Source organism: Carcharodon carcharias, chromosome 10 (assembly GCF_017639515.1).
Source record: "Carcharodon carcharias isolate sCarCar2 chromosome 10, sCarCar2.pri, whole genome shotgun sequence".
Taxonomy (NCBI): domain Eukaryota; kingdom Metazoa; phylum Chordata; class Chondrichthyes; order Lamniformes; family Lamnidae; genus Carcharodon; species Carcharodon carcharias.
In genome coordinates this window covers 166515473-166539777 of record NC_054476.1, presented here as the reverse complement: position 1 = coordinate 166539777, position 24305 = coordinate 166515473, and positions in this window count along the sequence as shown.

Genomic DNA, 24305 nt, shown 5'->3' with positions numbered 1-24305 from the left:
CTATTTCAAGCTCGAGGGTGACAGGCATGCGCCCACATGCCACACGGAACATTCTACCCATTATATATATATATATATATATATACATATATCCTCATGGCTACTTTTTACATATGTAAAAAGCAAGAGGGTAGCCAGGGAAAGGGTAGGCCCACTCAGGGACAGAGGTGGGAATCTGTGTGTGGAGCCAGAAGAAATGGGAGAGATACTAAATGAGTACTTCTCATCGGTATTCATCAAAGAGAAGGACTTAGTGGTTGATTTGTCTAGGGAAGAGTGTGTAGATAGCCTGGATCATGTTGAGATCAAAAAAGAGGAGGTGTTAGGCATCTTGAAGAATATTAAGGTGGATAAGTCCCCTGGGCCAGATGGGATCTACTCCAGAGTACTGAGGGAGGCAAGGGAGGAGATTGCTAGGGCCTTGACAGAAATCTTTGTATCATCACTGGCTACGGGTGAGGTCCCAGAGGACTGGAGAATGGCCAATGTTGTTCCATTGTTTAAGAAGGGTAGCAGGGATAATCCAGGAAATTACAGGCCGGTGAGCCTTACATCAGTGGTAGGGAAATTATTGGAGAAGATTCTTCGTGACAGGATTTACTACCATTTGGAAGCAAATGGGCGTATTAGTGAGAGGCAGCATGGTTTTGTGAAGGGGAGGTCGTGTCTCACTAACTTGATCGAGTTTTTCGAGGAAGTGACAAAGATGATCGACGATGGAAGGGCAGTGGATGTTATATACATGGATTTCAGTAAGGCCTTTGACAAGGTCCCTCATGGCAGACTGGTACAGAAGGTAAAGACGCACGGGATCAGAGGTGAGCTGGCAAGATGGATACAGAATTGGCTTGGTCATAGAAGACAGAGGGTAGCAGTGGAAGGATGCTTTTCTGAATGGAGAGCTGTGACTAGTGGTGTTCCGCAGGGATCAGTGCTGGGACCTTTGCTGTTTGTAGTATACATAAATGATTTGGAGGAAAATGTAACTGGGCTAATTAGTAAGTTTGCAGACGACACTAAGGTTGGAGGAGTTGCAGATAGTGAAGAGGATTGTCAAAGGATACAACAGGATATAGATTGGTTGGAGACTTGGGCGGAGAAATGGCAGATGGAGTTGAATTCTGACAAATGAGAGGTAATGCATTTTGGAAGGTCTAATACAGGCAGGAATTATACGGTAAATGGCAGAACCCTTAAGTGCATCGACGGGCAGAGGGATCTGGGTGTACAGGTTCACAGGTCACTGAAAGTGGCAACGCAGGTGGATAAGGTAGTCAGGAAGGCATATGGCATGCTTGCCTTCATTGGCAGGGGTATTGAGTATAAAAGCTGGGAAGTCATGCTGCAGCTGTATAGAACCTTAGTTAGGCCACAGTTGGAATATTGCGTGCAATTCTGGTCACCACATTACCAGAAGGATATGGAGGCATTGGAGAGGGTGCAGAGGAGGTTTACCAGGATGCTGCCTGGTCTGGAGGTTATTAGCTATGAGGAGAGGTTGGAGAAGCTCGGATTGTTCTCACTAGAGCGATGGAGATTGAGGGGCGACTTGATAGAAGTTTACAAAATTATGAGTGGCATGGACAGAATAGATAGTCAGAAGCTTTTTCCCAGGGTGGAAGAGTCAATTTCTAGGGGACATAGATTTATGGTGAAAGGAGAAAACTATAGAGGAGATGTGCGGGGCAAGTTTTTTTACACAGAGGGTAGTGAGTGTCTGGAATTCGCTGTCAGAGGAGGTGGTGGAAGCAGGTACGATAGTGGTGTTTAAGAGGCAGCTTGACAAATACATAAATAGGATGGGAATAGAGGGATACAAACCCTGGAAGTGCAAAATGTTTTAGTTGACAGGCAATATGATCGGCGCAGGCTTGGAAGGCTGAAGGGCCTGTTCCTGTGCTGTACTTTTCTTTGTACTTTGTTCTTTGTACTTCCTAAAATTTTAAAACTGGACAATGACCTTGTAAAACGACTGAAGCCATGTCTGGCTGTGACCCTTAAACAACAAGAGCCTCTTGGCAATATCAGAGGAATTTGCAATTTGTTATCTCTGAAGAGACTCTAACGACACCTGTGGGTTGCAGAGACCAAATTCAAAGAGAACCACACAAAGATCATCTGCATTTCAGAACACAGGCTGGTCAAAGGGAGACTACTAATATGCTAGAACACAGTCCTGCAACTTTCATTTCAAATCCTGAATGATTAGAACATTAACAACCTCAAGAACCCAGACAAAGGAATATACACCCTTTGTCAAAGCCAATGTGGGGAGATGGGACCATGTGGCATGACCCCCAACTAGCTGGTGGAACCTGTAGTATCTCCTCGTGGAGCTGTAAAGCAGTCCGTCATCTTTCCATCTACGAGACAGCAGCACAGGTAATGGGCTCCACCCAGGTTTGAATGGCTGGCCTCATCTACACTGTTTTCGCTAGAACTTCTGAACCTCCAAACCATTGCCTACAAGACTAATTCAGCTCTGAATGCCTATCTCAAGGTGGAAGCCAACTCCACTGGGCAAGCGAATTATCCAGCATCAGTTCAGCCTGCCGAGCTCTGTGAAGGAATACACCATTGGGCTTTGACTCTGGACTCTGGACTCAAATGAAAAAATAATTCTTTTCTCCGTGGTCTTTGCACTGTAAATCTTTCTTTTTCTACCCCTCCTTTATTGTGTGAGTGCACAGGAACTGCATAGTGACCCTCCCCCCAACTGCGTTTCAGTGTGTATAAATATGCTAATCCCCCTCAGTTCATCCTATCTCGAGTTTGCTATGGGGTTAATAGAAATTGGATCACACCAAATTGGAAATGTGCCACTGCTTATAAAGGGGAAAACAAATCAAAGACACCATTATCTTTATGTACTGGTAGTGAAGGGGTGATCAGGACTATTTAAATCAAACCCCCTCCTGTCCATAACAGTATGGTGTAAAATTTGCCACTATCAATGGACAATTAAAGGACCTAAAGGGGATTAAACTTGTGGAAGTACGGTAATGCTTGATGTTAAAAATATCTCTCAAAATATGCCAGATTCATTTCTGAATTCTGAAGTTCAGTGTAACCAAAGACTACTTGATGCTTTTGCTTAACTCTTTTGAGATGCAAATGATTGCAAGTCTGCAGACTGGGGAAGCAAATGGAATATTGTGTGCAGTTTTGGTCTCCTTGCCTCAGAAAGGACACACTTGCCATAGAGGGAGTGCAGCGAAGGTTCACCAGACTGATTCCTGGGATGGCACGATTGTCAAATGAAGAGAGATTGGTCAACTAGGCATGTGTTCACTGGAGTTTAAAAGAATGAGAGGTGATCTCATTCAAATATATAAGATTCGGACTGGACAGACTGGATGCAGGGAGGATGTTTCCCCTGGCTGGGGGAGGTCCAGAACAAAGGGGTCACAGTCTGAGGATACGGAGTTAGCCTTTCAGGGCTGAGGTAAGAAGTTTCTTCACTCAGAGGGTGGTGAACCTGTGGAATTCTCTACCATGTAGGGCTATGGAGGCCAAGTCATTGAATATATTTAAGAAGGAAATAGATAGATTTCTAGATACTAAAGGCGTCATGGGTAGAGAATGTGAGTATGGTGTTGAGATTGAGGAGCAGCCATGATCATAATGAATGGCGGGAGCAGGCTCAAAGGGCCGAATGGCCTACTCCTGCTCCTAGTTTCTATCTTTCTAACTAGATGTGATTTTGATTTCCTTACAGTTCCTTCATTTGCAGACACTCAAACGCGGGGTGAGAGTCACTATCCAGCCCCTGTGCACTCACACAATAAAAGAGGGATAGAAAAAGAAAGATTTACAGGGCAAAGACCACAGAAAAAATAATTATTTTTTCATTTGAGTCCAGGATCAAAGTCCAATGGTGTACGCCTTCACGTTCCCCTATACTATACCCAATCTGCCATTTTGTTGCCCCCTCAACTAACATCTCTAATTTCACTTTGCAGTCTCTCTGTGTCCTCCCTACAGCTTACCTTTCCATCTAGTTTAGTATCATCAACAAACCTAGATACCTTACTCTGTCATTTCGTCTAAGTCACTAATATAGATTGTAAATAAGTGAGGCCCTAGCACTGACCCACCATTCACTGCCCGCCAACTTATAAAAGCCCTGTTTATGCCCACTCTCTGTTTAAAATGCTAATATAATGCTAATATATTACCCACAACTACATGAACCCTTATTTTGTCTATCAACCTTTTGTGCAGCATCTTATTGAATGCCTTTTGGAAACCCTGGTAGACCACATCTACTGGTTTCCCTTTGTCGACCACACTAGTTACATCCTCAAAACTCTAGTAAATTTGTCAAACAGGATCTCACTGTAGTAAAACTATGTTGACTTGCTCTAATCATACCATGCTTTTCTAGGTGCATGTTCATACTTCCTTAATAATAGATTTCAGCATTTTCCCAACAACTGATGTTAGACTAATTGGCCTATAGTTCAATCCTTTCTCTCTCCTTCCTTTCTTGGAAATTGATGTAACATTTGCCAACTTCCAATCTAGTGGGGCCATTTCTGAATTTAAGGGATTTTGAAAAATCATGACGAGCACATCCACTATCTTTACCGCTATCTCTTTTAGAACTCCAGGGGGTAGGGGGGATGTGTCAGATTTCATTCCCGTAAATTTCTCTAATTATTATCTCTAGTGATATTAATTTCCATAATTTCCTCACTTAGCCCCTTGTTTATCGCCTTTTTCTGGTATGAAACTTGTGTCTTCCACTATGAAGACAAGACACAAAATATTTGTTCAATGCCTCCGGAATCTGTTTCTAAGGGACCAACATTTCCTTTAGGTACTTTCTTTCTTTTTACATACTTGTAACAATTTGTTTCTGCGTTTCTGAATAGTGTACTCTCATATTCTATTTTTTCCATTTTTATCTATTTTTTGGTGGCTCTTTACTCATCTCTAAAGAACTCCCAATCCTCAGACTTGCTACTGTATTTTTTTTTGCACCATTGTTTTAATCTAATCTTCTTTTAATCTAATAATATCTTTAACTTCCTGAATGGGCCACGGATGGGTCGTTCTTGCTGAGTTTTTGTTCTTCAATGGAATGTATCCTTGTTGGACATTTTGAATTGTTTCTCTCAGTGTTTGCTAGTGTTCATTTATCTCCATAGCTTTTAGCCTATTTACCCAATTATCCTTAGCCAGCTCACCGTTCATAACTACATCATTGGCTTTGTTAAAGTTTAAGATTTTTGTTTGCGATTGAAATATGAGACTTTCAAAGTCAAGTTTAGCATGGAATTGAATGGTATTATGATCATTATTTCCCAGTGGATCTTTTACTAGGACGTTACTAATTAACCCTGCTTCATTACACATTACTAGATCTAAGATGGCTTTATCCCTCATCGGTTCCACTATGTACTGCTCCAAGGAACTGTCATAAAAACATTCTACAAACTCAGTTCTAGACCATTCTTGCCAATTTAATTGTCCCAGTCCATATGAAGATTAAAGCCCCCCCCCACAATTATTACATTTCCTTTATTACAGAATCCAATAATTTCTTGTTTCATGCTCAGCCCAACGGTATAACTACTGTTAGGGGGCCTATAAACTATCAGTGGTTTCCTGATCTTGCAATTCCTAATTTCCACCCTTACTGATTCTACTTCATGATCTTCAGAGGCCAATCTCGCTAATGTCATTCTCTACTGGAAGGGCTACGCCACCTCCTTTGCCACTCTGTCTGACTTTCCGAAACATTGGGCAGCATTTTCCAGTGAGCGAGCAGGGGTGGGGCCCGCTTGCCGAGGCGTAAAATGATGCAGGGTGACACCGGGCATGCGTCCCAATGTTACCCTGCGTCATTTAGATTTTCAGTTTGGCGGGCGCCCGCACAGGGAGTGCTCAGCACTTCCGGGCGGACGTCACCCTGGGCGGACTTTAATTGGCCCACCCTCATAAAATGGCGGCGCACACCCCGACCGGGGGCGCCGATCGGGAACCCGCCCGCCCGTGCCCGCTCCCGCGTACCCCCTGAATGGGGGGAAAGTGCTGCCCATTGTGTACCCTGGAATGTTTATTTCCCAACCTTGATCACCTTGTAACCATGTTTCTGTAATGGGGATTAGATCCAAATCATTTACCTCTTGTTTGTGCCACTAAATTCATCTATCTTATTGGAAGTGCCTTGTGCGTTCAGATAATGAACCTGTAACTTCATTAAGCTTTACTTCTATTCCCTGCAATGACCTTATTCACTGTTGTATATTTGTTAAACTCTCTGTCACTTCCTGTCCCCCTCTGCTTGTCTTTACCCACATACTATTCCGATAGCCCGGCCTTTCCCTTTGGATTTATGAGCCTCCCTTCACCCGAACGCTTAGTTTAATAACCATAAAATAAAAAGGTGATTATTGTAGTTAGGGAGCAGGCATTCATTTAGGGCCTAGGCTGATTTAAGTCCTGGCTTCATTTCCGCCTTGCTGGTGTGAAATGTGTAGAAAGTAGTAGCTGGCTGGCTACAGATGCAAGGCCAGGTGTCAGCGAGAGGGCTTCAGTAGGGTTTCGGCGGATGGGTGGAAAGGTGGGGGTGGGGGGAGGGGGCAGCTCAGAGCTAAAGAGGCCAAGATGACCCCTTTTTGGCCCAACCAAGGGATTTCAACAGTTACATTTTATGGACTCTTCAGTCTTCAGAGGTGCTTTCCTCGAACGGGGACCTGCGCAGTTAAAAGGCCATCAGAAACGATTAATGTAATAAGGCCACTACACTGCTTGTATAAATGTGTGAGGCTCCTGCCTGATTTAGGCAGTCTAATTGCTGCTGTGTGGGAATGGAGTGAGTAACTGACCTGGCTCCACTGTGCATTGCATGTGTGATGACCAGCCATGCACATCAGTGTCAGTTTTTTTTTTTGGCAGCTACCCTGATGCCTTTATATTGTGTTAGCAGAAGATACAGGCTTATGAAGTGAGAACAAGCTAGTGGGAAGAGCTGTCCCTGCACAGCATGTTAATGACTGGCTGTTTGCAGACAAGGTCTATTCCCTACCCATTTGCATGATGACACAGGGAGAAAAAACAGCAACTGCAGCTCCAAGAGAAGTAGTGATAAGGGCAGCAGCGGTTTTGAAGGTCAGTGCAGTAGGAAGGAGGCTCAGTGAAGTCTTCCATGTTTATGTATAGACAGCTATGGCAAGCAGGGAAGCGAAGGATTCACAGTACTGGGTTAATGCTAGGGTCTTGCAGGTTTGTGTGGTAAGTGTGTAAGCTGTCAAGGGAAGTCTTACACTGTCAGTGCACTGTCACCAGGTCCTGGGGAAAATACATGGTGTATTAACATTCTTGACAAGCCCATTAACTAACTTGACTTGACACTCATCGTCCAAGGGAAAGGTGATCCCCTTTCGAATCCAATTTTGCTCCACCAGCGCCTCTATTGTTTCTGAAACCCTTACCATACTGCTGGAGCTCTGCTTTAGCTCGACAGTTAGTTACTTCTCTGCTTTAAATATAAAAATGTACCTTCTTGTAAGCTGCTGTTGTCTCTGAAGAACCTGCAGCAAAACTGAATTTCCCACTTTGCCTGAGGCAGCTCACCAAATGCAAACACATGTCATACCACCAGCTCCCCATAACCCTGTAAATTAGGGGTCCATGGAATTGGGACATACTGCCACCAACTTTTGTGGGTGGTTATTGCTCTTATCCCACCAGTTCCTTGCTCGGAGAGCAATCCAAACCTAACCCCACTGCTCTCTCATCAAAACACTATGGGGCTGAATTTTGCCATCGGCGAGAAGGGGGCGGGGCCCACTCACCAACACGAAAATGACACGAGATGACATCAGGGGAAACCCCCAACGTCATCCCACCCATTTAAATATTCAGGAAGGTGGGGGCACAGCGCGATCAGCTGTCCGCCCGCCGACCTGTCAATGGCCAATTGAGGCCATTGACAGGATCATTAAAAAAATTAAAGGACCTGCCCGTCCAATCTTAATGTTGGCGGGTCAACCAGGAGCCCCAGCGGGGAATAGAGAAAACATGAAACCTCATCCAACGGTGGGATGAGATTTCATGTCGGTTTTTTAAAAGTTTATTAAAGTTTTTGTGCAATTTATTAACATTGTCACATGAGGGGGACATGTTAATGATTTTTTTATTTTTCTATTTTTAAAGTTTGGAAACATTTCAGTGATCTCCCTGAGGCAGCACTTAGCCTCAGGGAGATGTGCGCTCTGTCGTGCGCATGCGTGAAAGATGCACTCTCGCATTTGGGGAATTCCCCCCCGCACTCTCACTTTTGGGGAATCCCCCCGCCTGCACAGGGAACGCATAGTGCTTCCCGCCGGACATCACGCTGGGGGGGCCTTAATTGGCCAGCCCACTTAAAATGGCAGGGGGGCCCACTTCTCCGGTGGAGATCAGCTCCCCACCCGCCGGCGATTGGGTCGCCCAACTGGCAAAAAATTCAGCCCTATATCTTTGTTATGGAGTGGACCTTCATACAACTTTCCTTAGTGGAAACATTTAACTTTATTTACAAAACAGCAGCAGCAACTACACGTGTGCATCAAACTCCATAACTAAAGAAGAACCCCCTCCAGAGGTTCCCCACGCTGTTAACACATGGGTTTACAGAGATCAAGTGATCTTACAACACAGGATTATTCTTAATGCTACAGTCCTACATTTCCCAAAACTACAATTACTATAATCTTCCCCTGCTTCACATGTTTATCTGCTTTTTCATTAAAAGATGCAATGGTTTCTGCCTCAACTATTCCCTGCAGCAAACCATTACCTGCTGTAAAAACTCTTTATGTTAAGAAATTTCTCATAAGCTCCTTGTCACTTTCTTGGTGACAATCTTAAATTGATGACCCCACCCCCCATCACTGACCCACCAACCAGAAAAAGTAGTTTTTCCTTATTCACCCAAATAAAAACCTTCACAATCTTAAAAACCTCTTACGCCTCCTCTGCTCCAAAGGAAGTAGTAACAGTATCTTGAAAGTGTAGCAGCAACAATTCACTAGAATGACATTGGAGCTGGTGTAGATATTTGGTTGGTAGGACAAGCTAAAAATTCACCTGTGAATGGGACCATTAATTTATATTGGATAATCAGAGGGAAGGTTTGTAATTCTGATGATTAATAATAGGGAATGGATACAAAAGGAAGCTTCTATCTGGAATGGAGTTCAATTTATGAAAGCATCCTCAATGTAGCTGACTGTTCTCCTTCCTGTTCACCCAATTAACACCTCAAAACTACTATACACCAAAGCACCCAGACAAGCTGACTTTAATCCAGTTAGGACACACACAGACACACACCTAGACACAGATCCCCCACTAGAATTCTATTATAAAAACAAATTCCAATAACATTATACACGTTAATATCTCTTTGTTACAATCACCCTAGAATTGTGTGGCCATCAGTGTGACATGGGCATGTCTTCTACATTGTGTTTCTTCGAGAGCGTCCTCGTGTGGAAGCAGACCCTCATCTCCCAGTCCAGGTTCCATAAGACCATAAGACATAGGAGCAGAAATCAGGCTATTCGGCCCATCAAGTCTGCTCCGCCATTCAGTCATGGCTGATAAGTTTCTCAACCCCATTCTCCCGCCTTCTCCCCTTAACCTTTGATCCCCTTACCGATCAAGATCCTATCTACCTCGAGGTTCCTGCCCTTCCTGCTCTTCATCATCCAAGGAGCTCTCAGCCCCCTCCATGTCTCCCTTTGGCAAGGGAGCCCCCTCTGGAGCACCAGGTTGCAACAGGCGCAACACACCACGATGATATGGAACACCATCTGTGGAGAGTGCTGCAGAGACCCACCCAAATGATCCAAATATTGGAAGCACATTTTCAGGATGCCAATGGTCTGCTCGATGATGGAGAGTGTCACCTTATGCACCGTGTTGTATCTTTCCTCTGAGTGACTCAGAGGATGGCACATAGGTGTCATGAGCCATCGTTTGAGCGGGTACCACTTATCCCCAGGCAGTCAGCTCTGTAATCGCTGAGGCCCTTCGAATATGTGAGGCATCTGGGAGTCACTCAGGATGTATGAGTCTTGGCAACTTGCAGGGAACCTAGCACAAATATGCATGATGTGCTTCTGATGATTGCATACCAGTTGAACATCAGGGAGTGGAAAACTTTCCTATTGATGAACTTCATGGGCTGGTGCCGTGAAGCTTTTGATGCTACATGTGTGCAAACGATTGCACCCTGCACTCTAGGGAAGCTTGTGATATCTGCAAACCCTTGAAATCTAACAGGCTGGGTAGCTTCATCGAATGTGAACTTCACATAATGATGAGCCTAAGGGTCACCTCCTTGATACATTTATGCACTGAGGACTGTGAGTTGCAGCACAGGTTCCCTGTCGATCCCTGGAACGATCCACAGGCAAAGGATTTCAGCGCAGCGGTGACCTGCCAGGCCACTGGCAAGGGATCTTCTCCCAGTCCATGGGGTGTTCGATCCTCCCACAGATGTGATCCACCAGATCACTTGACAAGCGAGACATATGCAGTATTGGCTGTTACACATCTCCAGATAGGATAGTCTTCTTCAGTAGACCTTTAACATGCGAGTCGCCTCCGTGGAATGGGTCCAACCTCCTCATCCTCTGATTGCTGCTGGGGATCCCCCTGGACTATGGTCGTCAGTCCAGGCCTCCTCTCGAAGTTGGGCACAGCAGCTCCTGGCCCTTCTCTTCCTCAGTTGGATCACTGCCATCAAGAAGGCAGCATTGAGCACAGGCTCCATCATTCAATCCTCCTTCTCCCTAGCGACTGATAGATGCAAGAGATTAATGAACAGTGGGCAAATAGAATAGACCTCCCACTCACAAACAGAAAGCCAATGTCATGCCCTAGAGCTGTGTCTGCGCTATTAGCTTCTCCCTGATACAGCTTTACAGCTGAGGCACACACTCACAGATCTAGGTGACCATGATGCCAACCCTGATACTTGACATCTCAATCCCACAGAGCTTGGGAGAGGTTTGGATACATGCATGAAGTTTGTTACCTTACCAAAGGCCCTCCTGCAATTGTATGCTGCTCAGACTCAATTTGCACTTCAGCAATGACTGGATGCCCTTATGTCGATCGGGGAAAGCACATAAAAGGCTTTCACTGATGATCTGGCAGATATGCAGCAGCTGTGCTTCCTTCATGTTTGCCTGCATTTTCTACCCTCACGAACCTCTCTGTTGAAGCTCAAATGGAGCAAGTGCATTGTGAAGACAATGATTCCTGCAGCCTTTCGTCAAAGCTCAACAAAAGGCAATGGCTCCAAATGCACCTTCTCAAGGAAGTCTTCCTCTTTTTTCTCAGCTCTGACTCTATTTCAACGTTTGGAGTCCACACAGTTTGAGGGAGCCCCTTGAAATGGGCCCCTTAGTCCAGCCCTGGGCTCCTCCCACTGTGACCCCTCCCTCTTTTCCAGTTTCAATTTCTAACCATGACACAACTTCATGATTGAAAGATGCTGGTGCTCTAATTCTATTTTGAGACCAGCTTTGACACCCCCAGCCCCCGCACCCCCCCAACCACATTCCCTTCCTGTCAGTGACCTGGTCCCTCCAATCTTCCTGGAAACCCCATGGTGTGAAGGTAGATCTCCCTCCTGAGGTTCTCCAGCCTGCCCAATAATCCTGGATCCCATTGCAATTGTGGTGAACCTTCCAACCCTCCCCTTGAACCCATCACTGTAGATGTCCCCATGGCCATTGTGGACCTCACCCCTCCCCGTCTCGAGGTTGAGCGCACGGTCCCCTCTGTACTATGTATCCCCTGCACCCCACCCCCCAGGGAAGTTTTGAATACCCCTCTCTGTACTATGTATTTCTCCTTTACAGGCTACAGATGCCTCACTGACCCTGACCATCCCATCTGCAGCCCAATACCAAACCAGACAAAACCATGGCCAGTGACAGTAAGACCATGACCACACCCTGTGCACCCAGCTGTGCCTTATCCCAATTGAGCACACAGGCCTTGCTTCTCCCTGGAGCAGGACTACGACATGTGTGCCATACATAGCCCAGTAGCATGGCCCACAAATCCCCAGGACAACCTCAACCCAACCTCTTGGCCTCAGACTGTCTTTTAATGAGTTTTCCTGTTCCTTCTTAACTGATGACAACACATTATCCCTCCCCTACCCCTCCATGTAACCCATCCCTCTTATAGCACACTAACACAACACCCTCTCGTAATCGGGAGTATGCGTGCATCCCCTCCCTTTCATCCAGTTTGATTCCCATCCATCCCCTTCCGTGTCTGCGTTCTAGTCTTCCATGCCGGGCTCCAGCTTCCCCACCCTTGGTCTTTCCTCTGCCTGCCTTTGTCTCCCCACTCCCTTCTCCAATTCCACCATTGCCCATTGTCCCCTGAGTCTCTGTCTTCCTTCCCAACCCTCCCTGCGCATCCCACCCCACCCGACCCCACCACCACTGCTCGCAATGCTGGTCTCTGTCTCATCTGCAGCCCTGCCTGAGCCTCACAGTAGACACACTCCCAGAGAACAGAGCAAGCCAGTGAGCCGAGCAACCCTACAAACCCACCAGCCAAGTGAGGGTGGACAGCTGCACGCTACTTATTTCCAAACGTGTTTCAGACTGGTCTAATGTTCTGCTGACGTGGCGCTAGATTGGGAGAGGCTACCTGATTCCAGCAAGTAGCGTTTTTAATGAGCATTCATGGCATGGTGACGCATGCAAATGGTGTTATGCCTTGGATCAGCGGGAAATCCGACCCACCATCAACCCACTGTGAAAAGTGTGAGGAGAAAGTTCCAAGCTGTTTTTCAGCTGGCAGGAATCTGACTTTTGGCCTCTCTCCAAATTTTCCACTTCCGCTCACCACAAAACCCGTCACAGGCAGGAGGGGAAAATTCTGCCCTATGTAACTTATTGCATGTAAATATATAACATGAAGTCAGTAAAATCCTTAATTGGCTCCCTTTCTCCTCGTTTTACAGAGATAGTGTATCATCTGGGCATAAGGTAATTATCACATGAATCCTTGCCAAAAATAATTCATAAATCAGTCAAATTATGAAAAACACATTAAAGTCCTAAAGCTATTTATTATATTGTCTACTATAAATGAGTTGGTAAGTAGCCCAATTAGTTCTTCAATTTGAAAAATACACTGTTCACTTATATTTGATCGGTTCCACTTTCCTTGGGTTACTTAGCAGTTGTTGACAAGGTGAAGTATTTCTTCTAATGATTAGAGGAAATAGCGGAGAGACATTTCAGTATGGAGCCACCATGGACCAGTTGTGGTAATGGTTAAGGGGAAACTCAATATTTACCTGCCTCCCAAATGAAAGTAGTGGTAGGGACAATAATTCAGACTTTTAAGTCTTCATTTTACTTCATGGCATCAACCATTACAACAAAGGTGCAGTGTACATCTGGTGAGATTGAGTTTTGAAAATTCCCTTCAAACTGCATTATATGTTATTTCTTCCAATTGGTAACATGTTGATGTGCAAAATAGTAAGCATACAGAGAAAGTAAAATCTTGTTAAGGGCATGATGAGCATTTATTTGCCATCTGGCATGTACTTGTTGATCGTTTTTTCATAGTAACAGTTGGCACTTTATTCAACATGAAAGCAATACGAAGATGACAATATTCTCATCTAGCCAGACTTGAAGCAATTTCCCATGCAGAGGTGAAATGTTGGACCTCTATTTTATGTTGGTCTTAGCAACAAGTTCCTATTGATCTGGTTGCATGCAGTTGGTGATTACTTCAAATACTGTCTATTGGATTTGCTTTAAAATCTAGGCACATACATTTTTTTTAAACTGTCTTTCTGACCATCACTGTTATTTCAGACCAATCCAGTTCTCTGATAGCAGAGTGTTACTGTCACAATGCAGTGCCTTGGTGTCATGATGTGTGACATCACAATGCAGTGCTGTGGTGTCATGTGTGATGTCATAATGCATTGCCATGGTGTCATTAAGTGTGATGTCACAATGCAATACCCCAGCATCACTGTGTGTGCGGGTCATTATTGTCTCTGTAGTGACATCTTGGCAAAGCTTCATTAACAACATTATGCTATTTTTTACACACTGGTCAAGGTAGCGGGCCACCACAGGAAGACCAGCTGCATGTGGTAATGGTAATGGTAAAGGGAGAGTGACACAGTTAGCTCCTTCTCACAAACCCTGACCTCCAGTATAAAAGCAGCTTCGATCTCAACAGAGCTACTACATAAAGAATTGTGGCTACTTTTGAACAGTTTTGTGTGATCATCTGGCTGTAATTTCCAATGACCCTTGACTCTTTCACAAAGGTCTGTGGACTCAAACTCCATCTGGCTTGTTGGAGTTAATTACAGCTTGCTGTGAGGTTTATGAGCTGCTGGTGTATCTTCTTTGTAGGATAAACCCATTCTGTCATCACAGTAAAGCATATATGTTGGAAACTTTCACCAAGAGTGCAGACACTCTAAATCACCCTGTCAGCTAACTAAACCATCGTTGCTTTCTACAATATATTGTACAAAAGCGCTGGCTCATGAAACCATGCATTTAAACAAGTAATGTCATGTAACATAATCGCTTATCAAATCTCAGCTGCGCACTTGCCCTAGATTCATGCATTTCCACTGAGGCCTTAAAATGACTTCAATGAGAAGTTCACCAGGCTGCTTAAAGTGACAAATACGGTTTCAATATCCAACTGGAGGGAGGAAAATTGAGTCACTCTGTTAAGAAAATCATTTCGAAAATCATCCTGATTCCCATTTATCCCATCACAAGTAAAGCAATGAAATCAATATTTTTTTAAAAAAAAAAGATGTTTCCAAATGTATGCACTCAGTCCCTGTGCAATCTGAGGTCCTCATTTCCCATCTATTATCCCAGCTTGTTCAGGGGTACAGTGGCTAAGTAACCTTATAATCTGTCTGAGTATGCATAAGTGCAGGTTACATGCATTATATTAGGCACCAGTCTGACAAGTGGAAATGCAGTTACACACTTGATTATTGTGATGTTTGTAAATAGAAACTTTAATACTTACTCCTAAAGATGAAAAATGCAGAACTAATTTGGAATAAAGCTAACAAGGTGAAGAATACTATTTTTGAAAGAGTTCATTACTTACTGCTGATCAAAAAAAAGCTGTTGATAAATAATCAATTCAAATTAATTTATTTAATTTTAAACATATATTTCGCTCTGAGCATTTGTTTCACCTCATGAATGTGGGACTTAATTCTTCTCATATTAATATTTTTAAATGTCTAAACAAGTAAATCAAGAAATGAGCACCCCTTTAATTAATGTTGTTAAGAATAACATAATGGCAGAAGAAAAAAGGGGCACAGCTATCAACAGGACAAAATTAGAATCCATTTGGATAGGGATGAAAGATAATACAGGGTCAAACACATTAATAGATACAGTCTCCAGACCACCTAATTGTGGAACTGAGGTATAGGAAGAAGTATGTGGACAAAGTAGGGCATTGGGTAAAAAAGTTGAATAATCTTAGGGGATGGCAATTTTTTTTTATTCATTCACGGGATGTGGGCATTGCTGGCTGGGCCAGCATTTATTGCCCATCCCTAGTTGCCCTTGAGAAGGTGGTGGTGAGCTGCTTTCCTGAACCACTGCAGTCCATGAGGTGTAGGTACACCCACAGTGCTATTAGGAAGGGAGTTCCAGGATTTTAACTACCTTAACATTAATTGGACAGAAGAGGTAGATAAAGAGGATAAGGGAATGGCATTCCTACAATGTGTGCAGGATTCCTTTCTAGTCCAATATGTAAAAAGCCCAACAAGGGAAGATTCGCCATTGGATCTGGTAATGGGGGATGGACCAGGGCAGACAAGGAAAGTAAAAGTAGGGGAGCATCTCGACAATAATGACCATAATATAATACACTTTAAGATGATGATAGAGAAGAACATGGGCTGAATTTTGACGGGTGGGCGGGCCCAACCGACTCGGCGGCGGGCTGGCAGCCAATCGCCGCTGCCGAAATGGGCCACGCCGCCATTTTGCACGTGCGGGCCAATTAAGGCCCGCCCAGCGGTTTTGTGACGCCTGTATTCAATGGGAAAATTGAATTTGCGGCAGGTGTGTTCAGACTGCCGGTTCCAATGGGGAACCGACAATCTGTATAAAGAGTGGCCGAGCAGTCTCCTCGAGGCAGTTCACCATGGCCACTCATAGGGAAGGACATGCTGGTTTCAGGGCACAGGAGGAGGAGGAGGGGGGCAGGCTGCAGGATAGGCCAGCTGGGTTGGGGCGGGGGGGGCGGTGGAGGGTGGCACTATGCCCCTCGGTTCTCAGATGACTGCCTTGCTGCTCTCCTCGAAGAGATGTCCAGCCGTCGGGATATTTTGTATCCAGAGGATGGGAGGAGGAGGGCCCCACACATCACCAGGCAGGCGTCATGAGCCACCTTCTGAGGGGAGAGCCCTTGTCACCCACCAGCCAACCATCCAACCAAGCCCCGGCACCTGGGAGTGTCTGAGGATGTAGGCATCATGGGAGCTGCCAGGGTACCTTGCACAGACTTGTTGAATCAGCATCCTGTGGTCATACACTATCTGCACGTTCATGGAGTGGAAGCCCTTCCCGTTTACGCCTGTGACGCTCGTTGGGCCCATGCACCGAGCCAAAGTTCGCACGGGCCCCTCAAAATCGTGACGATTGGCAAGTTAAGGGCCTTAACGGGGCCTTTAATTAATGGCGGGTGCGCATCTCGCTGCATAGCGCGCCCGCCGACCGAAATATCGCGATGCCGCGTGCTGACTTCGGGACGCTCACGTGACATTTTAAGCGCTGGCGTGTGGATTACGCCACCCGCACGTCAGCCAGAAAATTCCGCCCCATGAGTACGATGAAAACCAGGTTAATCGGGAGAAAAGCTGATCTTGAAGGGCTGGCAATAGAACTTGGGAAAATATAATGGAGAACTATATTGGCATACAATGACATGGAACAAAACGGAAAATGTTTAAAATGGTGTTTGGTGTTGCCCCCAGACTACTCAAATGTGACAAACACCAACATATGCTGCAGAGAGAACCCATCTTCTCCTCACCCACTAAGGCTGATGTTGGCATGGTCACTATCTGTTTGCCCACCCAGCGTGTGCCAAATGCCCAATGCAGTAACGACACTAAGACATGGGGGGGAGGGCTCAAAGGTTAAGGCTACCTGCTGGGTAAAATGGCCAAGGCTGACATGGTCCTCACCCTTCCAGAGCGCAGCAAATCATTGAAGCGCTTGTGGCACTGGGTTCCTGTGCGCCCCACAGCATCATGGGAGCTAACAGCCTCCGCCACCTCCCACCATCCAAGAACAGAAGCTGAGGAGCGCTACAACAGGAGCCATGACACCACCAGGGCTGTGGTGGAGAGAACCATCGGTCTTCCCAAGATGAACTTCTGTTGCCTGGACCGCTCGGTGGGTGGGGGGGGTGGGGGGGGGGGGTGGGGTGGGTGGGGGCGCACTCCAGGACCCCCCAGATCGCATCTCTGTGATAGTGGTAGCATGCTGCGCTCTGCACAATCTTGTGCTGGAAAGTGGGGGATGCAGTTGACGATGAAGACCTTGGCGCACTGGATGAGGCTGAATCCAGCAGTGGCTCAGAGGATGAGGAAGCACAGGGCGATGATGAGAGGCAGCACATCGACCCGCTACTACACCAAGGAGGCAGGGACACCCAGGACAAGTTAATCCAATGAACCCTCGGCCCCTTGAGGATGAGCGTCTCTAGCACCTTCCAAAGTCGCCTTATCCCATTGGTGACCACTATCCCCATGGCCTAACATGCCAGGGCATCGCTGCTGCACAGCCAAAGACTTATTGCATCTTAGGAGGGTTTGTACCTCCACCACCCTTTCAGCCAGTGTGTCCCACATTACTCTGTCCAAAAGGTCCTCATCACCTCAGCTGTCAACCTCATGGCACTCAACTTAAATAAATACCACCACGTTAGTCATCCCTGCGCCAAGGGGAAATGTTGCCTTCTGCCCACCCGGTCTATGCCCCATAATAGACTAATGAAAAAAGTCAGAGATTGTGGAGTCCAGAGACAAGTTGCAGAATGGGCTGCTAGTTTGCTTCAAGACAGAAGTAGAGAATGGGAATAAAGTGTCGTTATTCAGAGTGGCAGAAGGTAGAAGGCAGTGGTCCACAAGGATCAGTGCTGGGACCACTGTTATTCACAATTTACATTAATGATTTGGACTTTTAAAGCTAAGACATAATTTCTAAGTTTGAGGATGATGCCAAATTGGTAGGGGGGGGGGGAGGGGGAGGAATAGTCAATACTGAGGAGGACTGTAAAAAAATAACAGGAGGATGTTAATATACAAGCAGAATTGGTAAATATTTGGCAAATGAAGTTCAACACAGATAAATATGAGGTAGTACATTTTAGTAGGGATGAATAGGGAGGTTACTTATTACTTGGAAGGTGAATGTCTAAGGGAGAGAAGAACAAAGAGACCTTGGAGTACAAATCCACCAATCACTAAAAGTTGTGCCACAGGTTGGTAAGGTCACTTAAAAAAAGCCAATCAAGTACTATGTTTTCTAGAGGGATTGAATTGAAAAGTAGGGAAATTATGCAAAACCTGTATTGAAACTTGGTTAGACCACACACAAGAGTGCAGTGTCAGTTCTGGTCACCATATTACAGAAATGCATTGTGTGCATCTTTTGTCCTTCACAGTGGGTCCACCTGGAAGTCAGCCTGATTAATGGGCTTATGTTTCAGCAGACCATAGAATCTGGTAGAGGTTGGCTGTCGATCACTTGTCCCACCTCCTTAAACCCTGGAAGTGGGCATTTTGGAGGAGGGTTAGAATCGGGTTCCAGACTTTTGAAATTGTAACACCTGGCGCAAACTCTCACCTCTTTTGGTAAAAATTGACCCCTTAAGAAAAAAGGAGAAAATTAGAAAACAAAATAAGAAGGAGTAAGCCTTGCTTAAGTGCACCAAAAAAATAAAGTGAAGAATAAACTTTAAATGGTACATTCTTAGCCAGAAATACTGACATATAAAGAGCAAGTCAGGATGAGAATCTTGGACTCAATTCTTAAGATTGCCTTGAGCCATGTATAGTTCATAACAAGAAATACAAGTGCACTGTAAACATTGAAGGCATCGGAAAATCAAATGCTATACAGTTCAATATATTAACACTGACAGGGAAAAAAATAGTTTGTTTTCTTTTGCAATGAAGCAATTTCTCAGGAACAGTTTGTGCATTTCCCATATCACAAATCACCTTAAAATTCTGTTTCTCCACAATGAAAACTCAAAATGTTATTTCTGATCTCATCTGATATTGCAGAACATGTTGTGCTCTGTCATTAATGTATCCTCGATTCCTCGGCTATGTGGCTTCTAACAGGCAGTGATTCTAAAAGACGTCTATGCATTCTTTAATTATTGATCTTTTTTGGCTGTCAACTTTCACAGAGCAAGGTTATTTTAAAATTGTACAAAATATGCAGATTGATGTTTATTTTATTCATCTAAAAGGATTCCAGACTGCTATAGAGGTATGATCATTCCAATTTCTGCTTGAGATACCCAGAACAACTGCTTGTAGCTGGCCAAATAACTCGCTGCCACTGTATTTGATCTAAAGGTGAAAAAAGAGATAGGACCTGAGCACACTAAAGTGGCTGCAAATGGAGTGCAATCAATAATTGTCTGCAAACTTCCACCACAAATGGTGAAACAACCATCACTTTGCTCTCCCCATACCATCACCCTTTGCCTAATCTTCGAGTCATCCACACAAGCCATAAAAATTAGTAACCTGGTTGAGAGTAATGAAATTTAATGGCATGTCCTTACTTATTCTTCTCTTGTTTTCACTTTATCTTTTAATTTTGCCTCCAGCCACCTTCTAGTGCTCCAGCTGGCGAAGACATCTCAGAAACAGGTCATAGCCTCAGTAGGTTTTCTGTCACCATCCTGGCAAGTCAGCTTTAAAAACATCAGAAGCAGAAATTTTTATTAGAATTCTCAATTCCACCAACTGAGGCCAAGGGCTGCTGTCCCATTAATCAACAAACCATTAATTAAATTAACTGGAGAGTACTAGGTTGCATCATTTCTAGTATAAGCAGACATTTGATCCTTTATCATTTGAGAACTTTAATTTCATCTGCTTCATTCTTGCTTCATGTACCGAAGCAAAGATGGCAAGATCCTAAATCAGCATGAAGATGAACAAATGGTCAGACTGCTTCTGGTGATGCTCGAAGAAGGAATTTTGGTCAAGAGGAAGCGAGAATCTTTCCTCTAAAAATTGTGCCACTGGACAATGAGCACCCTCCTGAACGACTGAAGCAGGTTAACAGAGCCTCCTTACTTAGCATCTCATCTGAAGGCTGTCATCACTGACGATGCAGTAGTGGATGGCAGTGTCAACTTAGATAACATGCTCAAATCCAGGACTGAAAATTGAATGCAAAGCCTCATTCAGGAGTGAAGTGCTACCCACAGAACTAAGGCGATACCGGCAAGAAGTAAGAACACTGATGTTATTATTTTCTTTGACATCGATATGTACTTAGTTCTCTGGCTCTAGGTTGGGATCCAACAGAATCCATTAATTTTTTACAACTCTTATCATTTCTACACCACTTTTACACCATAGGAGACATGATAGTACATATTTATAAATAACTTATCAATTGCCCATGGTGCTGTCCACAGTCAGTTGATGAATGCAAGACTTCTGTGCAAAATGTACATCATTGGGAGAGAGATTTCAGAAGTTTGCTTCAGTGAGCTACTTAGTGCGAAGGTATAGGAATTCATGCAAACTTTTATCTTGCTGGCACCTTATGATCAATGACTTAAAGGCCACCTGCTGCAATGCCTGCGTTTGCTCTGCTTGTACATGCCCCCTCTCTCTTTGTTAAAGGGCCTCCTAAGAGCAGGAAGCTGTCAACCAAAACAAAGAGCAAGAAGCAGCCAATCGCATCAGTACCCATCAAGCATTCCAGACTCCAGAAGCACCAGCTCAGATATATTGACTTCAGGGAAAACTGACAGAAGGAATCATGAGGAAGCACAAGTCATCAGTGAGAAAAAAGCGGAGATGACAGCAGATGAACAGTTACAGGAAGAAGGCAGGGATATAGCTACATGGACAGCTGCTGGAAAATCCGTACGTTTCTACTTTGCAGGAGCTGCAGGAGTTGTACTCATTATTAAGATGCTCCTCGGGTAGTTCTTTGAGAATTCCCTGTGTGGAATGTCAAGGAAATATAATAATCGTGCTTGAGTATCTGTGCCGACATGCAAAAGGGTTTCATGTACCTGCTAAGCACCATGGGCAGATTTTTATGTCCCACAGGTGGGCAGGTGCGCACCTTGCCCGATCGGGTGTAAAGCTACGCGAGAAGACATCAGGCCAGCGCTCCAATTCATGCAATATTTCACTTGGCGGCCGCACGCAGAAGTCGGAGATGCATCCGCCAACAATTAAGAGGACAATTAAGCCCATTAATGGCTCAATTGTCTCCAATTTTTCGTTAGCGGACAGGCAAATCGGCCAGGCCGACTTTGCATTTTTCATCAAACCTCATCCGAGGGTGGGTTGAGGTTTCCGTTATTAAATAAAATAAAAATAAAAATAAAATTAAAAATCTGTGGAGAGCATTTTTATCATCCCATGTGTGCAAAGTGCCTGATTGTGATGCTTGGACATTTTTTTTCTGATTTTCAAAACTTTATTTCATGGTTTTCGGGTCTGCAGCTTCTGGAGGCAGCTCTCTGCCTCTTTCAGCCCTCGCCCGCACCCACACTAATGTCATCGCCCACCCTCCTCCTAGGCTTTTCAGTGCACGCTTCAGGCTGGTAGGCCATTAATTGGCCAGCAGTTGGGGTTGATTGTGGTCGGAGGTCCGTTTCCTGGCTGATCCTGGGCCCGAGGATCACGCCTGCCTGCCGAGCTGATAATTCAGGCCCACGAGACAACGGGAACTCTCCGACATTGTGCCGCAGAGCCCTCAGAACAACAGATTCAAACAACCTCTGAGACTTTTTCAGACCTATAGTATAAGACCTCACCTGATCCATGATCAATACAGGTGGCAATAGCCAGGGCAATAAGGGTGTCCCTGGTTCCTCGTTCACCCATTCTATCTGCTACTTCAAAGAATTCAAAGAACTACAGATTTTTTATAGCATAGAAGGAGGCCAAATTCTGGCAAAACTGACCGTTTGATGATAGAAGAGTCATCATTGTTGTTGAAGTGTGGTGCAGTCATCTGCATTATTCATTTGTGGTAGTCTGAATCTAGCAGCAGGTTGATCAAATGACTATGGGGCTGTTGTTTGGTGCCCTAATGATTTGCTGCCATCAATGATATCCTGTGCTTCTGTGAACTGAGCCCCCAGTAGAAGCATTATGCCCTCTCCAGTTGCTTTTTCCAATTTAACGAAAAAGTGACAGATGTGTTGCCCTGGGTAACATAGTTCCACCAGTGAGCAATTGGTTGCACTGGTGCACAGGCAAATGATTAACTTGGTAAATATCACCAGTGGAGGCTTGAAACGAGCCAGTAACATGTAATTAAATGTGGTGATTTAACAAGACCCAGGGCTGTCTTTGTGCTGGAGGTTGCCTGAAGTTGAGGCTCCAGCAGTTGGGATGAATTGCTGACTGTATGCTGACTTGGAGACTGATGGTAGTTTTCTTACAATGTGCCCATGCCATTGTGACTGGCTATGCTATAATTGCTGGGCTAGCTGCAAATGGGTATGAGGCATCTACCATGATAAGGCATCCTTTTTGCCCCTGAACCCACAAAAATTCTTCTTCCTCCTTGAAATCCAGGACAGCCACTGGCAGGTTCAATGGAAGGTGCCTGGTCCCCACTGCTTGCAGCTGTAGGGGTGAATTGGAATGCTATAGGTGAGGGTGTGCAACATACGAGGGTTGAATTCGAGGATAACTGCAGTAAACAGCAGGTAAAAGCAAAACATCTAATGTATTGTTAAGTCAAAAAATATCAGTCAGAGTGCAAAACTCATTAGTAATATTAGCACAGCTTTAAGCCCTGGATTCCACTGATAGACAGTTTGCAGCCATCCAAGCACCTTGGCAAATAAAAAGTCTTCCTATAAAACTGCATGGGGAGTATGAAATGGCAGCGGTTTACATTCATTTACATAAATTTGTCATTCATAATGAGGCTGGTATGCACATAGCATGTCCACAAACTTTTTTAAATTCTGGAGATCAACCCTATGTGCCCTGAGGCCTAGCTTCTCAATTCTGTGGGCCACACAAGCTGCTGCTCCCCATACTCACCACTGAAAAACTTACCCTTACAATTATTCATCTAGCAGCTAAGTAAAACCCAATTATGCATAGAACTCGGGTAAGTGTGAGGCCTTACCAGCTGCAAAAAATTGGTGAATTGGTGAAGTTCTTCGGGCTATTTGTGTTTGGCTGGTGGGAACGGCCTTTTAAAATTATTTTTATTCACTGCAGAATCCAGTGATTTACCTCTGAAGTCGGGTTGCCTGACCAAATGATGATGAGTGAAGGGTCTGGGAAAAGCATATGCCATCTAACTAAGAACAAGACTTCAGCTATATGGTGGGGAGGTGCAGGGGCTGAAGGTAAAATTGCTAACTGGTGGATCAGATTTGTCTCAGCACAGGTCTGAAATGAAGTGCAGGAAATCATAATAACATAAGATCATAAGGAATAAGAGCAGGAGGAGGCCATTTGCCTCTCGTGTCTGCTCCGTCATTCAATAAGATTATGGCTGATCCGACTGTGGCTTTATCTCCAGTTCCTTGCCTGTCCCCAATAGCCCTCCACTCCCTTGTAGATCAAAAATCTGCCTAACTCAGCCTTGAATATATTCAATGACCCAGCCTCCACTGCTCTCTGGGGAAGAGAATTCCAGAGATTATCAACTCTGAGAGAAGACATTTCTTCTCATTGCCTTGTTAACTGTGCCCCCTAGTTCTAGATTCCCCCATGAAGGGAAACATCCTCTCAGCAGCTACCCTGTCAAGACCCCTCAGAGTCTTATATGTTTCAATAAGATCACCTCTCATTCTTCTAAACTCCAATCTCCCAACCTCCTCAACATTTCCTCACGAGTCAAATCTTTCATCCCAACAATCATCTGAGTGAACTTTCCCTGAACCTCCTCCAACACAGGCATATTCTTCCTTAAAAATAAGGAGACCAAAACTGTACACAGTAATCTAGAAGTGGCCTCACCAATGCTCTGTACAGTTTTAACAAG